This window comes from Haliaeetus albicilla, unplaced genomic scaffold (assembly GCF_947461875.1).
Source record: "Haliaeetus albicilla unplaced genomic scaffold, bHalAlb1.1 scaffold_42, whole genome shotgun sequence".
Lineage (NCBI taxonomy): Eukaryota > Metazoa > Chordata > Aves > Accipitriformes > Accipitridae > Haliaeetus > Haliaeetus albicilla.
This window is the reverse complement of record NW_027212546.1, coordinates 1,841,334-1,863,184: the sequence shown is the minus strand read 5'-3', so window position 1 is coordinate 1,863,184 and position 21,851 is coordinate 1,841,334.

The window sequence follows — 21,851 nt, the reverse complement described above, 5'->3', positions numbered from 1 at the left end:
CCATCCAGTGGGATGGGGGAGAAAATCTGGAAAAAGAAGTAAAACTCGTGGGTTGAGATAAGAATGGTTTAATAGAACAGAAAAGGAGAAACTAATAATGATAACACTAATGAAATGACAACAGCAATAATAAAAGGATTGGAATGTACAAATGATGCGCAGTGCAATCGCTCACCACCTGCCGATCGACACCCAGCTAGTCCCCGAGCAGCGATTCCCCCCCACACTCCTCAGTTCCTATACTAGATGGAACGTCGCATAGTATGGAATACCCTGTTGGCCAGTTTGGGTCAGGTGCCCTGGCTGTGTCCTGTGCCAACTTCTTGTGCCCCTCCAGCTTTCTCGCTGGCTGGGCATGAGAAGCTAAAAAATCCTTGACTTTAGTCTAAACGCTACTTAGCAACAACTGCAAACATCAGTGTTATCAAGGTTCTTTGCATACTGAACTCAAAACATAGCACTGTACCAGATACTAGGAAGACACTTAACTCTATCCCAGCTGAAACCAGGACACTTTGAACCACTTAACATTCCATGAGAAATACCCCAAGAGCTCAAGAAGAAAGAGCAGAAAGACAGGAGACAGGTGAAAGCCTAGAGCACCAGCTAGACGGAATGAAAGACCCTCTTCCTTCTCTGAAGCTTCAGCAAGGCTTCCTTCACCTGCTTGTTCCTCCGACTGTAAATGACGGGGTTCAAACTGGGGCTGACGAGACTGCAGAAAAGGGAAAGAACTTTCTCCCTCCCAGAGGAGTTACCGCTCCCGGGCCCCGCGTACATGAAGATGGCGTTTCCATAAAAGACACCCACCACGGTCGGGTGGGAGCCACATGTGGACAAGGTTTCGTGCCATCCTGGCACAGAGCGGATGCGCAGATCGGTGGCCGGGGTGTCCAGGGAGGAAATCAGGATTAAGGCTAAAGGCAAGAGGAAGAAGCACACACAAATAGCAAAGATCAGGACTTTATTGGCAGGAGCGGCAGTGCAGGCCAGCTTTAAGACAGCAAGAACTTCACAGGAGAAGTGGACAACCTCGCAGGGGCCGCAGAAAGGCAGGTGTAAAGCCAGAGAGGCTTGCAGTGTACCAAATACGAACGCCAAAGCCCACAAAACCGTGGCAAGGCTGAGGCGCAGCCTCCAGATCATGATGAAGGCATAGCGCGGGGGGCGGCAGATTGCCACGTAGCGAACATGAGACATCACGGCCAGCAGCACGCACGCTGTAAGTGCAAAGATTAAATAAAGATGGATCTGTGCCCCACACCCAGCAACGGAGAGGGTTCTGCCTTGTCCAAGGAGGCTCCTTAGCATACGGGGGACATTGCTGGAGGCGTAGCAGATGTCCCCGATGGAGAGGTGGCAGAGGAAGAAGTACATGGGGCTGTGGAGGCAGTAGTCCAGGCAGATAAGCAGAAAGACAAGTGCGTTTCCCATCAGAGTGGCAGAGCAGAGGGCAGAGAAAAGGCCAAAGAGGCAGCGCTGCAGGGCTGGGGTGCTGCAGAACCCCAGGAGGACGAATTCTGTGACAGTCGTTTCATTCTGCACGCTGTGCTGGAGGTGAGGCAGCACAAACTGCGACCACGGAGTTCTGGAAGCGAAGGAGCAAGGAAAAGGAAAGAAAAAGGAGAGTTTTCCTAAGAATGTTGTGTCCTTCTTTACTCTTTACGCTGCAGCTCCCTTCTCCCTGTTTTTCCCTCTGACTCCAGTGAAAGGTGCGTACCACCCTCCCCATGCTGAGCGACGCACATCTGAATTGCAAGCTCCAATCTCTCTGCAAACTTTGAGCAGTTTGACCAATCTCGCACAACTTTGCTGCCTAGCTTGCCCTTGAAGTCCTTCTTTTCCTGGGTTGGGTTTGGGTTTTTTTTGCAGGGGGTGGGGAGGGGCAGGGTGTGGTGTCGCTGTTGGAGAAGATAAGATGATGAAGATTGCAGGTGTCGATTAAGGTGAAGTCAGAACAACTTCAAAGCAGCTATTTTAAATTAAGTCCATATTAAAAGGAATGCACAGTTCACAGAATAATTCCAGTTTTATCATTAAACCAACCAGCATTTCCAAGCCACTGCTGTGTCCTCTTTACCTTCGTGAAATGCATTCCTATTGAATCCTGCAGTTGCTTGATCCAACTCCCCTTCCCAGCAGGGAGGCTACTGCAGGCCCGGGAAGGTCAGGCAGAACGTCACCTTGGTTCCTGCTGTGCAGCTGCTCGCCGTTACCAGTTTCGCAGGGTGCTGGTCAAGGTCCCTGGGCATCCCCTGGCACTTGTCTCCACGCGGCTCTCTGGTCTCCAAGATCTTCCGCCACTTCCAGGATATTTCCTCCAGCCAGGATCTTCACCTTTTCCTTCCTGGGTCCCTTTCTTCTCTTCAAGATCCCTTCTTCTTGCTGGGAACCCTTCTTTTTGCCACCACCTCTTCTTTCTGGAACCCCACGCCCCCACTTTTCCCAATCTAAGTTGTCTATGTGAGCAGTACGAGGCCTGATCAGCCTCCGAATTAAGGCTTCTGGCTCCTAGCTCTGTATTAACTGTAGGATTCGGGACATGCCACTTTTGCTTATTCCAGGTGTTACCCAAATTTACAACCAGCCCACGCTGGCTGCGTGTAGCAAGAAGCAGGCTTCTGCTTGACAGCTCAGAATTCAGTTTCAGACATTCACACGCACAGACCTTGCCACACACGTGCACCCCGTCACGTCTTGCCTGGTAACCTTCACAGTTTGAGCCAGTTTTTTGTCTACGGCCGGGCTTCAGAGGCAGGGCATGGCCACAGAAGCGCATCCCCCCCGTCAGTCTGTGAGCTGAGCAAGGGAGAGTCAATACTTGTCTGGTGAGCCTCATACCCAGGCAATGTGGGCGATCCCTCTCCTGCGACAGCCCTGGCAAAAGCCACAGCAGGGTGCTCCCTTGCCTCTGCCTAGGTCACTGGGGTTCCCCTGCCTGCCACTGCTCCTTTGTCCTCCTCTGTGTTTGTGGAGATGAACCTTTAACCACACAACTTAACACCTACAACACCGGGAAAAAGAGAGGCTGCAGAGGGTCCAGCGGGGAAGGTCGCCGATGTAAAATGCTCTTTGTGAGAGGCAGCACACCCAGCTCACCTCCTTGCTCCTGAGCTGCTCTATCGGAAGCACTGCGTGCAGGACGCTCTGCTCAACAGGCTGTGTCTGTCTCTGACTGCCTTGTCCTTGCTACAGCACCGTGTGCTGGGGGAACGCCACGGAGAGCAAGGAGGACGCTCTTTCCCCAGGAGCAACGGAGGGTGCTCAGCTGAGTGCTGCTGCAGGGGCCAAAGTGGGGCAGGCAGGCAGGCAGGGGAAGGCAGGAACGAGGGAGCTGGGAGTAACCGGCCAGTCTGGGAGATGCCCGAGAGGCTCGAGAACCCTGTAAGCACAGGACAAGCTTAGAGGAGGAGGTTCAACGTGAGGCCCTGCACTTAACCATCCCCTCCAGATCTGGACCTTCTCTGCTTCCCGAGTTACCGTGCAGTTTAACAGCCTGGTGCAGAGATCCTGACTGGGAGATCACTGTACCTCCAGGACTTAGGGATCCACCTAACAGTTAACCTGAGCGGGTGCAGGTCTGTGCTGCGCTGTACCTACAAGCGTGGCCTTCAGGCTGTGTCCCTACACATGTCCCTTGGCCGCAGGATAAACGGAGCTCGTTGACTGTAACAGAGGAGCCTCCAGGCAGCTCCTGCTTGGTACCAGCGATTACGCCACCTGCGCGGCCCTGCCGTTATCTAAAGTACAGCAAGAAGTCCGCGCGTGAACATCCTTTATGCATAGAGTTGTTTTCTTCTAAGAAAAGTTGTATAACACCGTGAATGACCAAAAGGAGGAACTTCTCCACAGGCAGGATCTGTACAGTGTGCCAAGGGAAAATCCATCTGGGGTCTGCCCAATGCTGCATGAACGCAGGGTCCCCAGCGTCTGAAGGGACCTAAGATTTACTTGCTACCTAGATGCCTCTTCTTGCTGCCTGTACGCCTTCTTCCTGGCTACCTCGCCTCCCAAGATCTTGCCCACCCCCCCGCCTACTGGGGAGGGGGGGAATGTTAGAGAGACAGCCTCGATGCTGTGCCAGCACTGCTCAGCCATGGCCAAAACACTGCTGTGTTATCAACAGCTTTCTAGCTACCAGTACAGAGCACAGCACTACGAGGGCTGCTGTGGGGTAAAGGAACTCCAACTCAGCCAGACCCAATACAGAAGGGAAGTGGAGGAACAACAGAGGGGGCAGCCCAGGGACACAGAGCCCCAGGTCTCATCTGGCCGCTCCTGTGACCATACGGTGTATTCAAAATCAAATACCTGAAGTGCTCCCTTAGATGCAGTTTACAGCCCGGGGACAAGAAGGTGGCAGTTCTGCATTTTGCAGCTTCCAGGCTGATGGCAGAGCCAAAGCAAAAAAAAAAAAGAAACCAAACCAAACCAAACCAAGAGAGGTAAAACTGGAGCGCAGGGAGCAAATGCTTTTCTTTCACCTTAGGCCAACTGCTCAGACGCTCTCTATGCTGCCCTGCCACAGAGGGCATCCCTCTCGTACCAGTAAGAGACATAAGAGTGAATTAAAGCCAGGACCCCAAACCAGAACAAAAACCCGGTCGTGATGAAGAAGAAAGTGGAGAATGCATCAAATATAACAGAAAATTATTTTGGACGTTCCCAGTTTACATTTGGAAAAAAGAGAAAAAAAAAAAGAAGAGGAATTAGGTATTAAAAGAGCAGCACTGAATGATAAAGCAGTAGCAGTCCCTCTACCACTACAAACCCACACCCCCACACGCACGTACGCACGCAGACTTAACACCACCAAACTCCCATTGACTGTGACGTTCACCTCAGCTTGCTGGTCTAGAGATACTGAATGCCTGAAGCACACCAAGGATAACTGAAAACGTCTGCATGGCTTTAATGGGAATCCTCCAACTGAAACAAAGCGCTTTCTCCCTCCGTCTCCGTTGGCACATCCCCAAGTCACGCTCTCACTCCTCTCCTTCAAAGTCAAGATTCCTAAACGTGAAAAGCGGGAGTGGGGAAAGGCGAAGGGAAGAGAAAAAGAGGGAGAGCATCATCAGTGGAAGACCTGCCAGCTGCTGCTGATTCAGCCCTGTTCGGGGGACCACCCCAGCAGAGAGGAGCTGGTTTGCATGCCACGGTCCTCACTGCCTGTTCCCAGGGACAGGCCGTTTGCTCAGCCTTGCCGGCCAAAGCGTGGGAAAAGCGTAGGCGTGCGCCGTCACTTGCAGAGGAGCACGGTCACGTTCACGTGCAATCCTTTACCTTTTTCCTCCCTGGATTCAAAGGGTTTCTGTCTTCAAAGTGAGAGCCTTCCATACGGTCGTTTGTGACATTTCATCCAGGATAATAATCTCAGAAAGATCAGTCCTGCAATAAATATTTTACATAGCAATCCGTGATTATGGGAACTGATGCCACCAAGGGCATTAGCATCAGCAAGAGGAACAGCAGAGCCCCGAGAATCAAAGCTCCGCATAAGCGTGGGAGGTTTTGCTGGATGAGGAGTTTTGGGAGGCAAGCCGGGGAGCTGCAGAGCAACAGCTCTGTGCAAAGGCTCTTGCTGGGGTTTAGCCCCGGTCCGGGTTCCTAAGCCACTGCTGGTACAGATCACGCCTGCAACTCCGCATGTGTAAGCATGAGGATCTCCAGCTACCGTAAAGGCACTGATGATGCAAGCTTTGGGGGTCAAACGCGAGTGCTGCAGCCCCTCTGCTTGGGGTCAGAGCCCTGCGATCACCTCCTGCAGCCCTGCCCCCGAATTTGATTTTCCCACCAAGCTGCCTGCTGGTTTCTGTGGGATGCCCCACAAAGAGGCAAGTGGAGAAAACTCTGCCAAACACCTTCAAGCTAATCTTGCCGGGGGTCCTGGCGCTTGGTGGGGCTTTATCTGTCACTGCCTTGCTTTGGGATATCCACGTCACTGGTCTTCCCCACGTTCAGCTGAACTGAACTTGCAGCAGCAGCAGCTTCCATCGCCCTCCTGGACTCCTGATGTTAAAAAGGGACAAATCACGTTCTCTGTCTTTGGTCAAAGTGGAGATAAGCTGAATGCCCAGCACAAACTTAGCAGTCTGCCCTCCCCTTCTGCCCCTTGGCAGCTATAGGTATTAGTGCAGCAGGGGAGAAACCGTTCACTCCAAAGATTTCAGGGCAGGGGGATTGTGTGTTCAAAACACGATTATGAGCAAATCTTGCCAGCAGCAGCAGCAGCAGCATCACCATCTAATAATAATCATCATAATGATAATGACCTTTGTGAAAAACAACTCGTTTTAAAAATTACACCTGTATTCAACTGTTCAGCTCACTGCTACTTGAGGAAACAAAGGTTACAACGTGGGATCCAGGCTATTGGGATCTATTTCGACTGAGTGCTGATCTTCCCCCAACGTTTCCAGACAAGCTGTAAGAGAAACAGGCAATCTCACAGCCCGATGGAGATGTCCAGCCCCGAGGACCCAGCAAGCCTTACCTCTTCTTCTTCTTCTCCGGCTTCATTTCTGGCATCGTCCAACTTCTTCTTCCTTTCTGGCATAAGGTCATCCAGAAAGCCGAGCTCTCGCTTTGAGAAGCAGAAATCCATCGCTTTCCGGACAAAGACGAGAGCCAAAACCTTCACGAATAAGAGGGAAGATGCGGTGAGCTCAGAGACGATGCCACCTCTCGCTCCAACGCTGCAAACACCCCGCTGCCGAGCGGCAGCAGCTCTTACCATCATGGGAAAGATGATGGCGGCACGGGACACCTTGATGGTCCAGAGCAGGACGAGGCAGGTCAGCTGGATCACCGTGAACAAATGCACCTTTCGCAAGGGCACGTGCCGCAGGTAGATGAAATCCGGCTGGTGTTTCGCCGGCATCCAAAACAGCTTCAAGCGATCAAAGAACTGCAAAATAAAAGGGAAAGGTTGCCACCTTGGGACTGCGGCAAGTTTCTGGCCCTCTCGAGACGTGGAGGCAGTTTGCAGCATCTCGCTTGCCGTCAGAAATCCTGGATCCCACCGCGTTCCTCCTGGGAGCAGCACCCATGCAGTGCTCTCTCTACCATGAGGAGATCAAACACCTGCAGGCTGCTCAGAAACGTACGCACACTACTGGCAGTGCTGTCCAAAGGGATTACACTGAGGGAAAGAGCTTGATCACAGACAAGAGCAACGTTTCAAGCATCTTCTGAACACCACACAACACCACAAGACAGACAACACACCTTCCTCTCCAAAATCAACACAGAGAACAAAACAAGGAGGAAGGTTAATCCTCCTGGATCTGACACTATTCCAGCAGAATGCTAATAAGGAAAGCTAAAGACACAACTGCATTTCAATTCAACCCAAAATAAAGTCATGCAGCAGAATTTCAAAGACTCATCCTACTTCTCCAAAGGAAAAAGGAGACTAGTGTGGCACGAGATTTAATGCAGATTCAGGTCTGGAGACAGCCTAATTGGCGTGGTGTTCATAGCACAGTCTCTTCAATTCTGCAGCAGCTAACAACAGTCACTTCCAGAGTAAAGCCAGGCCCTGGTAATGCCTGTACACATCTCATTGCAAAAGCAAATTCACTCACACTCATAAAACCACTCTCTAGCTCCCTGGCTGCCAACCCCAAACGCGCTCCCCCGCAGGAGCTCCCCGGACCCTGCTCGGGCCACCAGGGCTGGGCTCAGGAAGGAGTTTTTTCCCCCGGGCAGATTGGCACAGGTCCCGGGGGGGTTCGCCTTCCTCTGCAGCACTGAGCACAGCCCCTTGCCGGGGTCCTCGGGGCCATTTCTGGCCAGCGAGTCCCTGCTGCCGCAGGAGCAGGAGTCCAGCTGTGCCCTCCAGCCCTCCGCCTCTCTTCCCTGGGCCAGCTTGGCAGGGGAACCTCACGTCTCCAGGTCACCTGCAAAACAAGGAGCCTCAAGGAAGCCGACTCTTCCCTGCTGCTTTTAAGCTGGTACACTTCCGTGGGGAGAAGAGAAAGCCTGGGGGTGTGGGGGGGTGTCTTACCTATCTATCTATACTAATCTGTCTAAAGCTGCTGGGAGGGAATGAAGATGAGGGAGCCAGGCTCTTCTCAAGAGTGCCCACTGAGAGCACCAGAGGCAACAGGCACAAATTAAAACACATGATATGCTCCAGCTGCACATGAGAAAACAACTTTTTCCTGTCCACGTGGTCAAACACTGGCACAGGTTGCCCAGGGAGTTTGCAGAGTCTCCGTCCTTGGTGATGTTCAAAACCCAAGGGCACACTCTCCCGGGCAACCTGCTCTAGGTGAGCCTGCTTGAGCAGGCGGGTTGGACCAGAGGAACTCTACAGGTCCCTTCCAACCTCCACCCTCCTGTGTGAGTCTGTGCTTTGGTTTCACTCCTAAAGCACCTGAACTCAGCCCTGATGCCTACTGGAAAGGGTGCTGGGGCAAGGCACGATCCCAGACTCCTTCCCGAGGGTTCATCACAAAACCCCATCTACCTAGTCCAGAATATCATATGGCAGACACACTCAGAAGAGAGAAAAGATCCTTTTATTGCAAACATCAACTGCAGCGGGGGGCAGGCCCAGGAGTCACAGGGCTTCAGCCAGTAACAGGGAAACGGCACCTACAACAACAGAGTCAGAGAGCACTGATAAACCCATGAAGGCAGGAATAGGCAGGACTTGGTTCCCCTTTCTTTAGGGAACACCATTGATGAGGAATTGCTCATAGCCCAGAAGAGAGAGCTATGGCTGGCATCAACCAGGGGACGGCTCTGGCGCCTTATCCCCATGGGTAATGCCCTTAGAGACCTGCGTGCGTGCACAGATGCACAGGGCCCCTGTGCCACGCAGCAGGGCTCGATGGGGAGCCCCTGGGGAGCGGCCATGGAGTTATTTCCAAGCCCTGCGCAGCACAGTCCCTCACCAGCGAGTCGGACTGACTTGGAGCAGCGCTGAGAGTTGGGAAAGATGGGCAGCAGAGCCTGGTACACACCTGGGCTTCTTGACCTGCTGGACCTTCCTGCTTCTTTTAAGTCCCCATCACTTTCTCTCTTCCTTCTTTTCTTTTCTCGTTGGCATTCCTTCTCCTCTGCCCAGGCCTGTTTTCTCTTTCTTTTCTTTCCATTTTCCTTTTCCTGGGGGGAGCCTGCAAACCTTTCCATCCCACAGTATGATTAGGTAGGTAAAGCCAGGATCAACTAGAATCAGTTCTTGATTTACCCAAAGCTGACTCATTTTACCTTCTTTCCTCTGAAACGCTCTTTAGTCCTTCTGTGCATCCCAGGGAGTCTACTGTGGTCCCTGGGGTGGTTGCAGCCAAAGCAACGGGTGCCTACAACAGAAATGTCAGAGTCAGCAGGTGGCAAGGGACACCCTGGAGTAGCAGGTGACTGTTTGGCAAAATGCTGCCTTAGCCCTACAGAGAAGATCCCTTTGGCTGGTTTGCATTAGCCCTTTCTTCCAAGGGCCTCACTTTGGAACACAGGGTTCACACGGGTGTGTGACACTCGGTTTGTTTCTGGCAGCTCAACAAACACGGGGATACTGTGTCTCGGGTAGGAGGGTAGCTCCTGATGGAGCTGCCATACCTCTGCCGTTTCGGACTCCACCACCGCGTCTCCCCCAGCTTCTTTGAGGACGTCCAGCAGAGAGGCGGGTGGTGTGTGCAGCAAGGCTTCTGCCTGGTGGTCCTTGTCTGCTCTGCCTGCAGGGCCACTTTGCTCTTCCAAATGCAGCTCTAGAAAGGAAAAGCACGTGCAGCAAAGTGACTCCTTGGAAGTAAAGCACACCTAAAGCAAAACCCACCCAAAGCCCTACACCAGCTGTCTTCTTGACGTTGAGGTTTCTGGTACCCCAAGCCCCAGCCTGGGACAGCCCTCAGTTCCTCCTCGTACCTGTGGCTCTGTCCATGGGTGCTGGCGACTCCCCGGCTGATGGACAGGAGCGGCCAGCCATCTCCTCCACAAAGATGTCACCGCAGTTTTCAATGAGAAACGCCACCAGCACGTTCACCTGCACACATCAAACCCCCGGGCTCAACCCAGGTGCCTGAAAATGTATCACGCAGCCTTTCCCACTCCCGACCCTTGCCTCTGCGCAGGCGGCTGTGGTTGTGGGGCTGCTCTTGCAGGCAGCTACCCCACCGGCATTTGCTCAAGAGAGGAGGCAGCCAGGGACCTCTGAGCAGCCAAGCTCGGATGGGCCGGCAAGGCTGCAGCCGGCTGCTCAGTACAGCGCACCTTCTCAGTCACAGCCAGCATGGCCTCGAGGGGGAGCAGGTCCTCGTGAGGTGGGCTCAGCAGATTTGGCCCAAGGCAGATGGCCAGGTTGCTGGCGGTCATTCTGCTGCTGGAGACGTTGTGGCCGATGTGCTGGAGGAGGGCCAGCAGCCGCTTGAGGAGGAGGAGATTGGCTCCAGGCAACTTCTCGGCCACCCTGAGGGAACAGGAACTCAACGTTAATAGAGAAGATGCTGCCCACAGCCGTCCCCAAAGCTTGCCCAACACAGGGGGGTTGCGCGGCTTTCCGGGTGCTCTCAGCCAGCGGTCAGTGCTCCTGCGCTTCAGGAAGGAAGCACGGCCTTGCTTCCCAGCTCCTCATTTCACCCAAGCCCAGGCAAGGGAAGGCTCCCTGTCCATGCCCTTTCCCCCAAAATCTAAGCTCACCCCAGCAAAAGCAAGCTGTCAGAAGACACAGCTTTTTAAGGAGACTGTCCCTTTTCAGGCAAGTCCCAGGCCTCTACCAGGCCCTCCTCAACAGGCAGGCTGCTGCCCACACTTACGCTTTCAGCTCTTCAACTTTCTCCTCCTTGCCGCTCTTCTGCATCGCTGCCATCCAGTCCTCATAGAGGTCTGTCACGAGGAGCTTGGCGGGGATGCTTCGGAGGAAGTCCTGCAATGCCAGGGGCTCCAGGTGAGCCTCTGAACACTCCAGGCCAGGCAGGAGCTCTTCCAGCTGCAGGTCAGAAGCGCTCACCTTCAAGATGACGGCCAGCAGCAGCGCAGGCTGGCTGCCCAGGTCGACATCCGCACCGTGGTCCAGGGCCTCCCGCAGCTCACGAAACTCTGTCCCGCCGACAGCTCTTCGGAATACCCCTTCTGTCAACGGTCCTTCCTTGTGCAGGACAGCCAGCATCTCCTGCAGGAGCAGCAGGAGAACAGCTGCTTGGCTGAGAAGCTGCCTTCCAACAGCAGTGACCAAAGCACTGCCCCAGATCCTGCTCCTTTCCCCCTGCAAAGGGGGCTGGCACCAGAAGCATCTTCTGGGGGTGAAGGGCCCAATCCCCCATCCCCGGAGCTCCTGGGGACACCCACCTCCCCTCTGGAGCAGCTGGAGGGAGGGCTGGGGACCCCCCGGCCAGGCTGGTTTACCTGGATGGACTGGGGCAGGGAGCCATCCTCCCCGCAGAGGGCTGCCAGGGGCTGGCCAAAGAGCGCCCTGCTGCAGCCGGAGCCCGCCTGCCCTGGCGCCTGGGCAGCAGCTGGGGTCCTCTGCAGAGCAAAGGGCCAGGGCAGCCCCATCCTCCTCCTCCTCCTCCTGCTGCTGATGCTGTTCCCTCCTTCTGAAAAGGAAAACGGAGCAAGAGCGCGTCAATGGAGACAGCCGGGCCAGCACTCCCGGAGCCTGCCCTGCCTGCAGCACGGTGCTGAGCGGTGCGGCAGGATGGGCAGGGAGCCAGCAGCTGGAACCACAGCTCCAGCTCAGCGGCTCCAGCTCGGAGGCTCCTGAGAGCTGGCGTGCCACCGGGACAACCTGTCCCAGCCCTCGCCCTGCCCTCCTCCAAGCTGTGGGCAGCAGGAGAGGCTCTGGGTCCCCGCGGAACCACGTCCAGCGGCTGCTGCCCAGCGGGTGTCCTTGCTCGTCCAGGTGACGTCCTCCCTTAGGGTGCCGCACCTGCATGGCGACACTCAAGGGACAAGTGAGCACAGCTCAACCATTTGCAGGACAATGCGTTTCTTTCCAGAACTCACCTGGTGAGCGGCAAAGTCCCCCAGCTTTGATAGACGGGGCTATCGGTGGCCCTTGCTTGGGATGATCCTGCAAGAAGCAGGCTGCGCTTAGAGAGCAGCCCCGCAGCAGAAAGGGCCACCGGCAAGCTGCCACCTGGCACCAGCAGCCTGAGCGCGGCAGAGCTGGGACCCTCTGCCCTCCTGGGCTCTCTGACCCACACGGCAGGTTTCCCCCCAGCGCCGCCAGCGAGGATGTGCTGGCATGCCTGGTGCCTCCCCAACCCTCTACGCTCCCCGAGTGGCACCGGGGGACGCTCCCTCCCTCCATCTCTGCCTTACAAGCTCACCCCGCTGGCCGCAGACGCCGGCACAGCCAGAGGCGGGTGAAAGGCAGCCCTTCTCACCTCGGCCTGGTCCTCCATCAGCCTCTCCAGGCTCCTGGCGCTCAATGTCCTCCACTGGGCAAGAGAGAAGGAGCGGAGGAAGGTGAGCAGCGATGCCTCTGCTGCTCGGCTGGAGGACCAGGGCTCGGGGACAGAGCCCAGACCGGGCAGGCACTCACGGCGTGGCGGCGGCTCAGCTCCTTCTCCAGGGGTCTGAGGGAGGGGAGACAGGTCACGCGGGCTCTCTTTGCTCCTCCTGGTGTCCTGTGCACCGGCAAGGGACAGGGAGAGAGCTAGCTGAGCCCCAAGCTGCCCCTTCTCTCCTGTGAGGCAGCTCTGCCCGAGAGCTACCCGCAGCCGCGAGGGCACCTCTCCCCAGCTGGGGAGCTGTGTTCCCCCGTCCGGCTGCGCCTGCAGCATCCCCCCCGGCTTACCCCAGCAGTGTGCCCACCCACAGCTCCTTCGGTGCCTGGGAGCTGCAGAAAGAGAGGAGAACCAGCGTCAGGCCCCGCTGCCCCACAGCCCATGGGCAGAGGCGGACGCCTGTGCAGCCCTGCCCCGTGGGGAAGGACACAGGGGCAGGACGAAGCCCCGCGGGGGAGGACAGAGACGCTGCCCAAGCCCTGGCTCCCCGTGTCCTGCCAGAGCAGCTGCTTTTGCCCTTCTCTTCTGGGGACCCAAAGGGCACCAGGGGATGCAGGACCTGGCAACGCCCCCATCCCTCCCTGCCGGCGTGCTTCCCGCTCCCTGCCCAGGCTCTGCATGCAGGGCAGAGGCCGTTCACAGGATGGCGTGGGCACGGTTGGGAACCTCTCCTGCCCGGCCATGGGACGTGGCACCACGACTCACCCGAAAGCGGCAACGCAGGAGCCAGTGGGCCAGATAAGGATGATGGAGGTCCTGTCCTCATCGCTGCCTTCCTCCTCCTCTTTTTCCTCCCCCGCCGCCTCCTGTCCACCGCTCAGCACCCACAGCTGGTCCAGGGCCAGGCGGAGCTGTGGGCGCACGCTGGTGCCGCGTCTGCAGAGAGCAGAGGCAGGCGGTGAGCTAGAGGTGGCCTCCTGGGGGTCCCCCAGGGCAGAGCCCCGTCCCCCACCTGCCCTTGGGACGGACATCAATGAGTGCATCCAGCACCACGGTCCTGGGGCCTGGGGCTGGTGCCGGGGTGTCCCTGCCCCAGGGCCAGGGCCAGGGCTGGGGGAAAGGCAGCTGGGCTCTGAGGGTCTTACTGCAACTTGGCGATCACCAGTTCCTCCTGGAGGAGGAGAAGGCGTCTCTCGCTCCTCTTGCGGCCCCGGGTCAGCCGCACGTCCGCGCTCAGCACCGGCTCGGCGTCGGTGAGAGCCTCCCTGCAGAGCAGAGAGCGGCAGGCATGAGAAAGGCCGCTGCCGCGGGTCCCGGCCGTGCCCCCAAGGCACAGGGAGAGCCCACCTGGAGCCGCAGCAGCAGTTGGCCTGGCCCATCCTGCCCGGGAGAGGAGGACCCTCGCCGTGGACCAAGGACGCGGGCCAGTCGGCGACAGCGGGGATGGGAGGCGAGGTGCCGGTGCCGGCGAGGTGCTGCTCGGCCAGATCCTGCCTCCTCCCAGCGCTCCTGCGTGCCAGCACAGCTCCGTGCTGCTGTCTCTGGTGGCTGTGGCCTCCAACTGACCAACATTCCGAGCCCAACGGACCAACATTCTGAGCCCAACAGAAAGTGGGAGGGGCACCGGGGCGAGAGTTCTCTCCAGTATGGCCGTCTCTACCTGGCACTGGGGAGCCCCGGGCGGGCTGGACGGACCCAGCAGAGGGGAAGGACCGTCTCCCTCCACCTCTTGCCAACGCTTTGCCTACTGCAGCCCAGGAGGCAGTGAGCCGCCTTTGCCCCAGGGGCACTTTTCTGGCTCGAAATCGGTCCACTTGGCGTCCACCATCACCCCAGGTGTCTGCACAGCTGCTTTCCAGCTGGGTGTCCCCCAGCATTTACTGGCGCAAGGGCTTCTTCCTCCCCAGGTCTCCAGGACTTAGCTCTTCCCCTTGGGGAACTACAGGAGGTTCCCGTCAGCCCCTTTCTCCAGCCTGTCAAGATCCCCCGGGTTGACAGCAGGACCCTCCGGCACGTGAGCCTCTCCTCCCGGTTGTGTGCCACAAGCTGCCGGAGGGTCCGCTCTGCCCCATCTCCCAGACCAGGGAATGTGAACAGGTCCCGCGTGGTGCCGTGCAGGGGTGGCAGACATGCACTTTGATAGGCCATCACTTGTCACAGGAGGTTCAGAAATTTAGGAGGAAAATCCATATCGGTTTGGGTATTATTTACACAGTGCTTCCCCTTTGTATTCCTGCAAGCTCTTAAAAGGTGTTCAAAATGTCTCCTTTTTCATTTGAATGTCACAGCTCTTCACAGTGCTGATGTTACGTGTAACGTTGGATCGGGTTGTACTCTCGCATAGATCGTTAGGTAGTATGTAGCCTAGATTATTAGGTAGAAGATAGCAGATTATCTGTATTAATTGCGCTAACACCAACGACAGGAGGTTGGGTCTAGCTCTTGAGCCGAAGGATAAAAATCCAAGGCGTCTATTGAACTCAGTGGGCTACTGATCAGCAGATTGAATTCACCATGTTCAAAAAAGAAAAGGTACGTGAGAAAGGCGTATTCCATCTTGACTGCTACAATGCCTGTTTTTGTAGGTATGACGATAAATTATCCATGCCCCTCCCACCACCCCCTTCCAAAAAAAAAAGGACTAGAGAAAAAAGATTCAACTGCTAGAGCAATGGGGCTTTTAATAGCCAAGTAAATTTCCCCAGATCATTCCCATTCAATGAGCCACTTTGCCTGACATTCTACCTCTACTTGGTACCAACAGAAGACTCTACTTGTGCCATGCTACGGAAGATGTAGAATTCCTCTCTGATCCAGAACTTTCCACCTACAAGCAAAACCGTGGTGAAGTCTTCCTCCACCTCAACCACTCCCTGGTGCCTCTTCCCCAGGGAAAGTCTTTCCTCTCTCACTCTGTGATCATAGCTGGTCACGGGCAATGCAAGCCCCAAGCCTCAGCCACCACCCGAGGCCACCAACCCCCTTTAGCCATAAGCAAGCTCTCAAACTCCTTTTTGGCTGCAGGAGAAGCGTTGTTAATAGAAATGGATGCACACGGCACAGTCTATTCCAGAATAGCCACAGCGGTTAAAAGCTTTCCGTGTCCTGGATTGGTGGTTTTCAGGACCAGCTCCTGGGTGCCGTTGCATGAGGCTAGCGATAGCTCTATTTCATGTAGGTAATTCAGGCTTAATCCTTTGTCCCCACAGGCCCAGCAGCACAGAAAGTCACCGTGGGCTGTGTTTGAGCAGCCTGCTCCACTGGACTTGTGGCAAATGGCCACATCCCTGCTCTTCTGTTGTCCGCGTAGGGTCCTGGTCAATACAACAAGCTGTTTTCCCTGCAAATGACCATCGTGGCTAAAGACAGACTCCTCCTTGTGGACGCCAGCCAAGCTGTGGGAACGTCTCTGGCACCCATGCTGTGCCAGCTTTCAATCCCCAAGAGACTGGAACTGAGGCGGGTCCAACAGGAAGAAAATTTGCAATTGTTACTGAAAGAGGGGAGCGACCACCGGCACTGAAGAGCCATTCATATCCTGCTGAAAGCCACAGGGAAATGCAGGAAAAGTGTGGTGAGCTTAGGCAGGAATACTCCTGTCCGAGGAGCAGCACACTTGGTTATTAAGGCTTTATCCCACTTGGGTGATAAGGCTTTATCCTTGGCTTTCCCGCCGTGCTGACCGCTGTGGCTGCTGCCTGTTCTTTCGTGCCATGCTGGCTGCACCCACCTGTGGGGCTGTCCTTGGGAAGGGCACCAGAGCCAAGAAAGCCCCTGGGAGAGGGGCGGGGAGAAGCTCTTCTCCAGAGATTTGCCAGAAGCTCTCCAGAGCATCCCTTTTCCAGCCCATGAGATGCTCTGTGTGACAAGGGAAGGTGCCCGTCGGTCCAATGGATGAGGCCCTGCAGGGCTCCCATCAGGGTCCTTTGGCCTACAGCCATCTTCCAGCCGCCACTCCAGGGGCTGGGGGACTCACGAAGGGCAGAGCCCTGTCCCCCACCTGCTGTTGGGACAGACATTGGTGCATCCAGCCATTAAAACCTGCCAAGGCCAGCTAACTAGGAAAAAGAGATGAGCCACACTGCGCATGCCCAAAGGGCGGACACTATGTCAAGGATAACATAAATAAGTATATGATTAGAACAATATAAGCTTGCCTTGCTGTAGGTAACAGTATGCACGACAGGCAGAACGATCCCCCGTGCATCCAGTGCTGCAATAAAGAATGCCTGCTTTCTAAAACTCCAAAATCGAGCCTCAGAGAGTTTCTTCGACCAGCTTTTTCGGTTACGCACCCCTACCTCTGACTGGCAGGACAGAAGAGAAGATCGCTCGGGCACCTGTCCCTTTCACTCGTGCCACTCAAGTCCAGCTTGACCTTGCCCGGGTTTTGCTTTACCGTGTCCTGGTGCCCACATGGAAAAGGAGCAGGGGCAAGCGGTCTGTGCTTCGAACCAGCGTGCCAGCCTCCCCGTGACATCCCGGAGCACTCCTGGGCGGTCAGCACCATGGGGCCTTCCTATTTCTTCTGGCAAAGTCTCAGCTCCTTCTCTCTTGCTCGCTCCTCCTCCCCCATCCACATGCTCCTTTTCTAGGTGGTGGAAAGCATATTCTGCTTTCCCTGACTCCCACGCGGCCCCTTGGTTTCCAGCAGGCTTCCCACCAGCGCCTCTGCAAGCCTGTTCTTAGGTGCAACCAAAAGGAGAATTTTCTCTTTATTATTCCCACACTTCAGAGGCAATTCTGCTTTCACTGAACTGAATGGAAATTTGTGAGTAAAGATGATGTTTAGATTTGTCTGCACTGCCACAGTAGAGTTCACGGGGCCCTGCCCACCTTCAATAAATGTCAGCTTTGTGTTGTGGTTTTCACTGGAGTGACAGCTACTGAATTGGAGAAGACCCATGGGAGAAAATAAACTGATGACAGAAGTTTTGAACCATGGGCTTGGGAACCACAGATGTGCGTGTTTATGGAGTACCTCTCTTTCAATCTCCTGAGAGGATTTTTTCCTCTCATAACTTGCGTAGGATGGAAATCTTTTTGGTCTGGTGGATTTGGTATTTTTAACTTCACTTTTTACTGTGTTGCGAAAAAAATGCATGCAGTCTTACCATTTACATCCCACAGTGTTACCCGCTGGTCAGAAACGTCTGAGGCTTTCACATCTATTCCGTACCTCTGCTAACACTGTGCCAGTCTTGATCTGGTCAAATGAGAGCAGCTACTGCGAATAACGTTCTCGACTTCCCCATCTCCTCACTCTGGTTTTCCTCTGTTTCTCAGGCATATGCTTTCTTGAGACTGCCTATGAGGGTGAGAGATTACTAGAGTCCTTCCTTATTCCTAAAGGCATCTGAAAATTCTGTTAGGAGTCACTTGCTGTAAGATTATCTCCTGAAGTCATCGCAGAAATATCTAAGATTTTGTAGAAATTCTTTTGAGGCTCAGGAAGGTATGATTCTTTTCTTATGCTCAGTTTCACAAAAGTCTCTGTAGCCTTGGTCTCATCTTCTTTAATGCTACGTTTCAGGATTAGTGGTTCTCCCACGCAGGGTGCCCTGCTGTTGAATTAGCCAGGCACAGCACAGAACCCTTGGTCTGGCCACGGTGAATACTTTTTTGGATAGGCTCAGATGAGCATGGTGAGTTTATGTTGTTTCAAGGATTTACTACAACATCTGTGCCTTTTTTGACCCAATACTGCAAGCTGTTTAAAGCCATACACTTCCCCCCCGCCCCACTCCAATGAACCAGTCTGAGACTCTGTAGAGCACAGGATTATTGCACTATAATATAAGGTATTAATATAGCAGCAAAGCAGTCTTCCTTGCTGGAATACCTACCTAGCCTTCCTACCACCATAAGATTGTTTCATAATGTGTGTACTGGAATGAAAATGCTCATAAATGCAACACGAATATTTGCTGACTGCAGGTATTTTTACAGTGCTGATCCCTCTAATACAGAGGCAGATGTAACGATAGTCACCTGTGTACTTCTATCAGCCTGTGCAATGTTTAGGTTGTTAATGGGCTGGAGAGGGATTTCTGATGATGATTCATGCCTTATCAGAAAGGGAAGAAGTGGATGTGGAAATGGCAGGAGAGACTGGGAGCTTAAGTTTATAAATCATGGTAGCATCTGACAGTTCATCCGGTCTCAGTGGAAACTGTTTGGGAACAGCGCTAAGCACTGGATCTCGGTGAATGGCCAGAGTCGGGTGGGAGAAGGCACCGTGGCTTTATTCAGATCTTCCCTTCAGTTGACTTAAGTAAGAGTGGACAAAAACCCTCTTGCAAAGAAGCACTTTTGCATCTTCCTCCAGACTTTGAGGGGTTTTGCCTTCTGATTTATACTAATGTACAGTCTTTAAAATATTTTCCCCTGGAAAAGTATATTGATCTATGTGTTCCTTACTTATCAAAGTGTGTTACCATTAACTATTAGATAGAGAAGCTCTGTTGTATCAGAACCACTAGAGGAATATTGTTACAGAACTGCATGGAAGTGGTGGTATAATTTAACTATGATTGCTCAGACAATCGTAGCAGGTTATTTTTATCAAAAGAATGGGTGCTGACTTGGAGTTGCTAACACTTATGGAAGCTCATTTTATGAAGCATAAAAGCATGGGTAAAACAAGTGTGTTAAAGGTGATGGTAGGATGGGATTCAATGTGAGCCTTACATGCCAGGGGAGATTTCATGAGTCAGACAACCAAGTAGGTGGCTTCCTTGTGAACTGGTATGCATCTGGGATTAATTTAGGGACTAATGCCATTGCACAGTTGTGGCCTGATGGTACGCTTCCCTTAAAGACATTTTTAAATAGGAAGCTGAGGATTCAACTCAATTTGTACGAGTTCCTGTTTCCTCTGAGAAATACTAAGTTTTTGCTCTAAAACTAAAAGATGCCCAAGCTGAAAGAGCCTTAGCTTTCAAACAAAATCAGTGCTTTCCATGGGAAACATCCACAGGCTCTTTAAAGATGTTTTTCTAGAGGCCTTCACACATCCTCTGCAAAACTACTCCTTTTTTTTCCTAAACAGCTCTATTGGCAGTGTAATTTCTTCAACTGCCAAAACACCGTTTTGAAATGCAATTGCTAAACTGCTGTGCAACTTTGGACAAGGCATCTTTAATTTACTTTCTGTCAAATTCCAACAAAGTGGGAAAAACTATTTCTTCTTCTCTATTCACATTCTGAATGAGAATAGAATAGTTCAGCTGGAAGGGACCTACAAGTTCCTACTAGTCCTCCTGCCTGACCGCTTCATGGCTGACCAAAAGTTCAAGCATGGTATTAAGGGCATTGTCCAAATGCCTCTTCAACACTGACAGGCACGGGGCATCCACCACCTCTCCAGGAAGCCTGTTTCAGGGTGTGACCACCCTCTTGGCAAAGAAATGTCTCCTCACGTCAAGTCCAAACCTCCCCTGACAGTGTGGTAGCAAGTGTCCCTTGGTAAGGAACGGTGAGGAAACCGTGCATGCTCTCTACATCTCTGCAGAGTTCCTGCAGAGGGAACCAAACCCCTGTCTTTCACCTCTGGCATCACCACAACCAAAGGAATGTCTGTGGCCTACATGCCCTTATTTACATAGTCTGAAGGTACAGATCCATTTTGGCACCAACGCACAAAATGGCAAGGAGACTACCTCTCTTAATCTCTCAGTACTCAAAATACTAAATCCTAAAGGAAAAGGAGACTTGCCAGGGTTTGAGGTAAGATCCGAACATCTTCCCACAAACCGAGGTAGGCAAAGAACTCTCAGAAAGGTTCAAGTCACAGGTGAGCTGTGGAAGTTTCACCCATGGCTGAAGCGCCTTTGGTATCCCGTATAAACACGGCCAACGCGCGTGTTTAATAGAAAGGCTGCGCAGCTGGGTTTCAGTGGGACAAGGGGATGTGACGGCAATAGCAGCAATGGGCTATTTTGACAGTTTGGAAGAGCTGTCTGTCCTTTGCCTGGCTGGGCTTTGGTCACGGATCCAAATGGTCCACGTCTGAATACGACCAACCTTTCCTTCCACCACACCGGGGTCACCTCCGCGCACTTGTTCCTCAAAGCCTGGCTTACTTCCGTGGCGGGCTCTTGGCACCCACCATCCCAACCTATGGCTCTGGTTACACTTTGGCTTGCCTCCAGGCTGCGGCTGCCGAAATCACCCCCCTTACGCCCCACGAAAAGGGGTTGTGTCCAGCCACATCAAGTCCCTGCTCCTCCTGGCTGCGGGGCTGCATAGGCTTTAGCTCTGGCGCAGAGAGGGGACGGCTAATAGGGGCGGTCTCTGCGCTGCACGCTTGGTTCCTGCCATGGCCCGAGAGAAGAGGAACAGCACCAGGCTTCTCCTTGCAAGCCGAGTGGCAGAGCAGGCGCCAGGGACACCCAGCAGCTGGGCCCAGGGCATGGCCGCCAAGGGCAGGGAGAGACCCCCGGGCCTCCCGGGCACAGCCACAGCCCGTGGAATGATTGCTGGAGATGACTTGTCGGTATGACACACGTCCCCCCGCCACCCCTCAAGGGAAGGTGAACCTCCAGGGAGGAACGCAGTGCACACGTAAAGAATCGGTTCCGTGGTAGCTCCCCAAGCAACGTGACCTGCAACTTTAGACGTCAGCAACACCAGGGGAGCTTGGTACGCTGACTCTGAAAAGGAACACAGAGGGTGGAGCGGAGCTGAGACCTCGTGGCCAGGCTCTGTGATCGCAGGGATAGGCAACCGGAACGATTGGAACGATCGGAACGAGAACGCTTGCTCCCTGCATTGAATCCACTGAAGCAAGGAGGTAAAATAATGGCGGTTCTGTCGAGCTAACGCCCTACACTTCTGGTTTATATCACACGTGCCCACTTCTGGGGTACTCACACGCAACAGCAGGTCCTTTGGGTGAACTTTGCTCATTACAACACCAAAACACACCTCCATCCCCAAAGGTACTCACCTCCAAGGTGCGACCAACCCCCCACTGAGCACGCGCTCTGAATTTTCTCTAGCATACACCTTTAAAAGCAAAGCGAGAGAACTTTATACCAATCAAAGGAAAGGTATGTGTGACTAGAGTCACTCAAGCTCCACTGAAAAACTCAGAAAACATAAAAGGGCTTAAGAGAGGAGAAATGCCAGGGAAGACACCATCACAGACAAGTCGGGAGGACATCGCTAACTTCTGGGATCAGTCAATGGACTGAGCCTCTCTCCCCCCCGCCATAGGGTTGCCTACTGTGTGAGATTCGAACACTCGGCTGTACCGAGTGCTTCTCTGGGAAACTTAGAATTCTTTAGAGCCCTTTTCTTTCATCATTTAACGCGCTTGTAGGCGACTGTATTGTCACCTGCACGCGCTTTGCAGACAGTCTATCATAGGCAATCCAACAGCACCTGTACCGTTGCGTTAATAAACTGCGCTGCTCATTCATCTAGTTGTGATGAAAAACAAAAGAAAAGAGA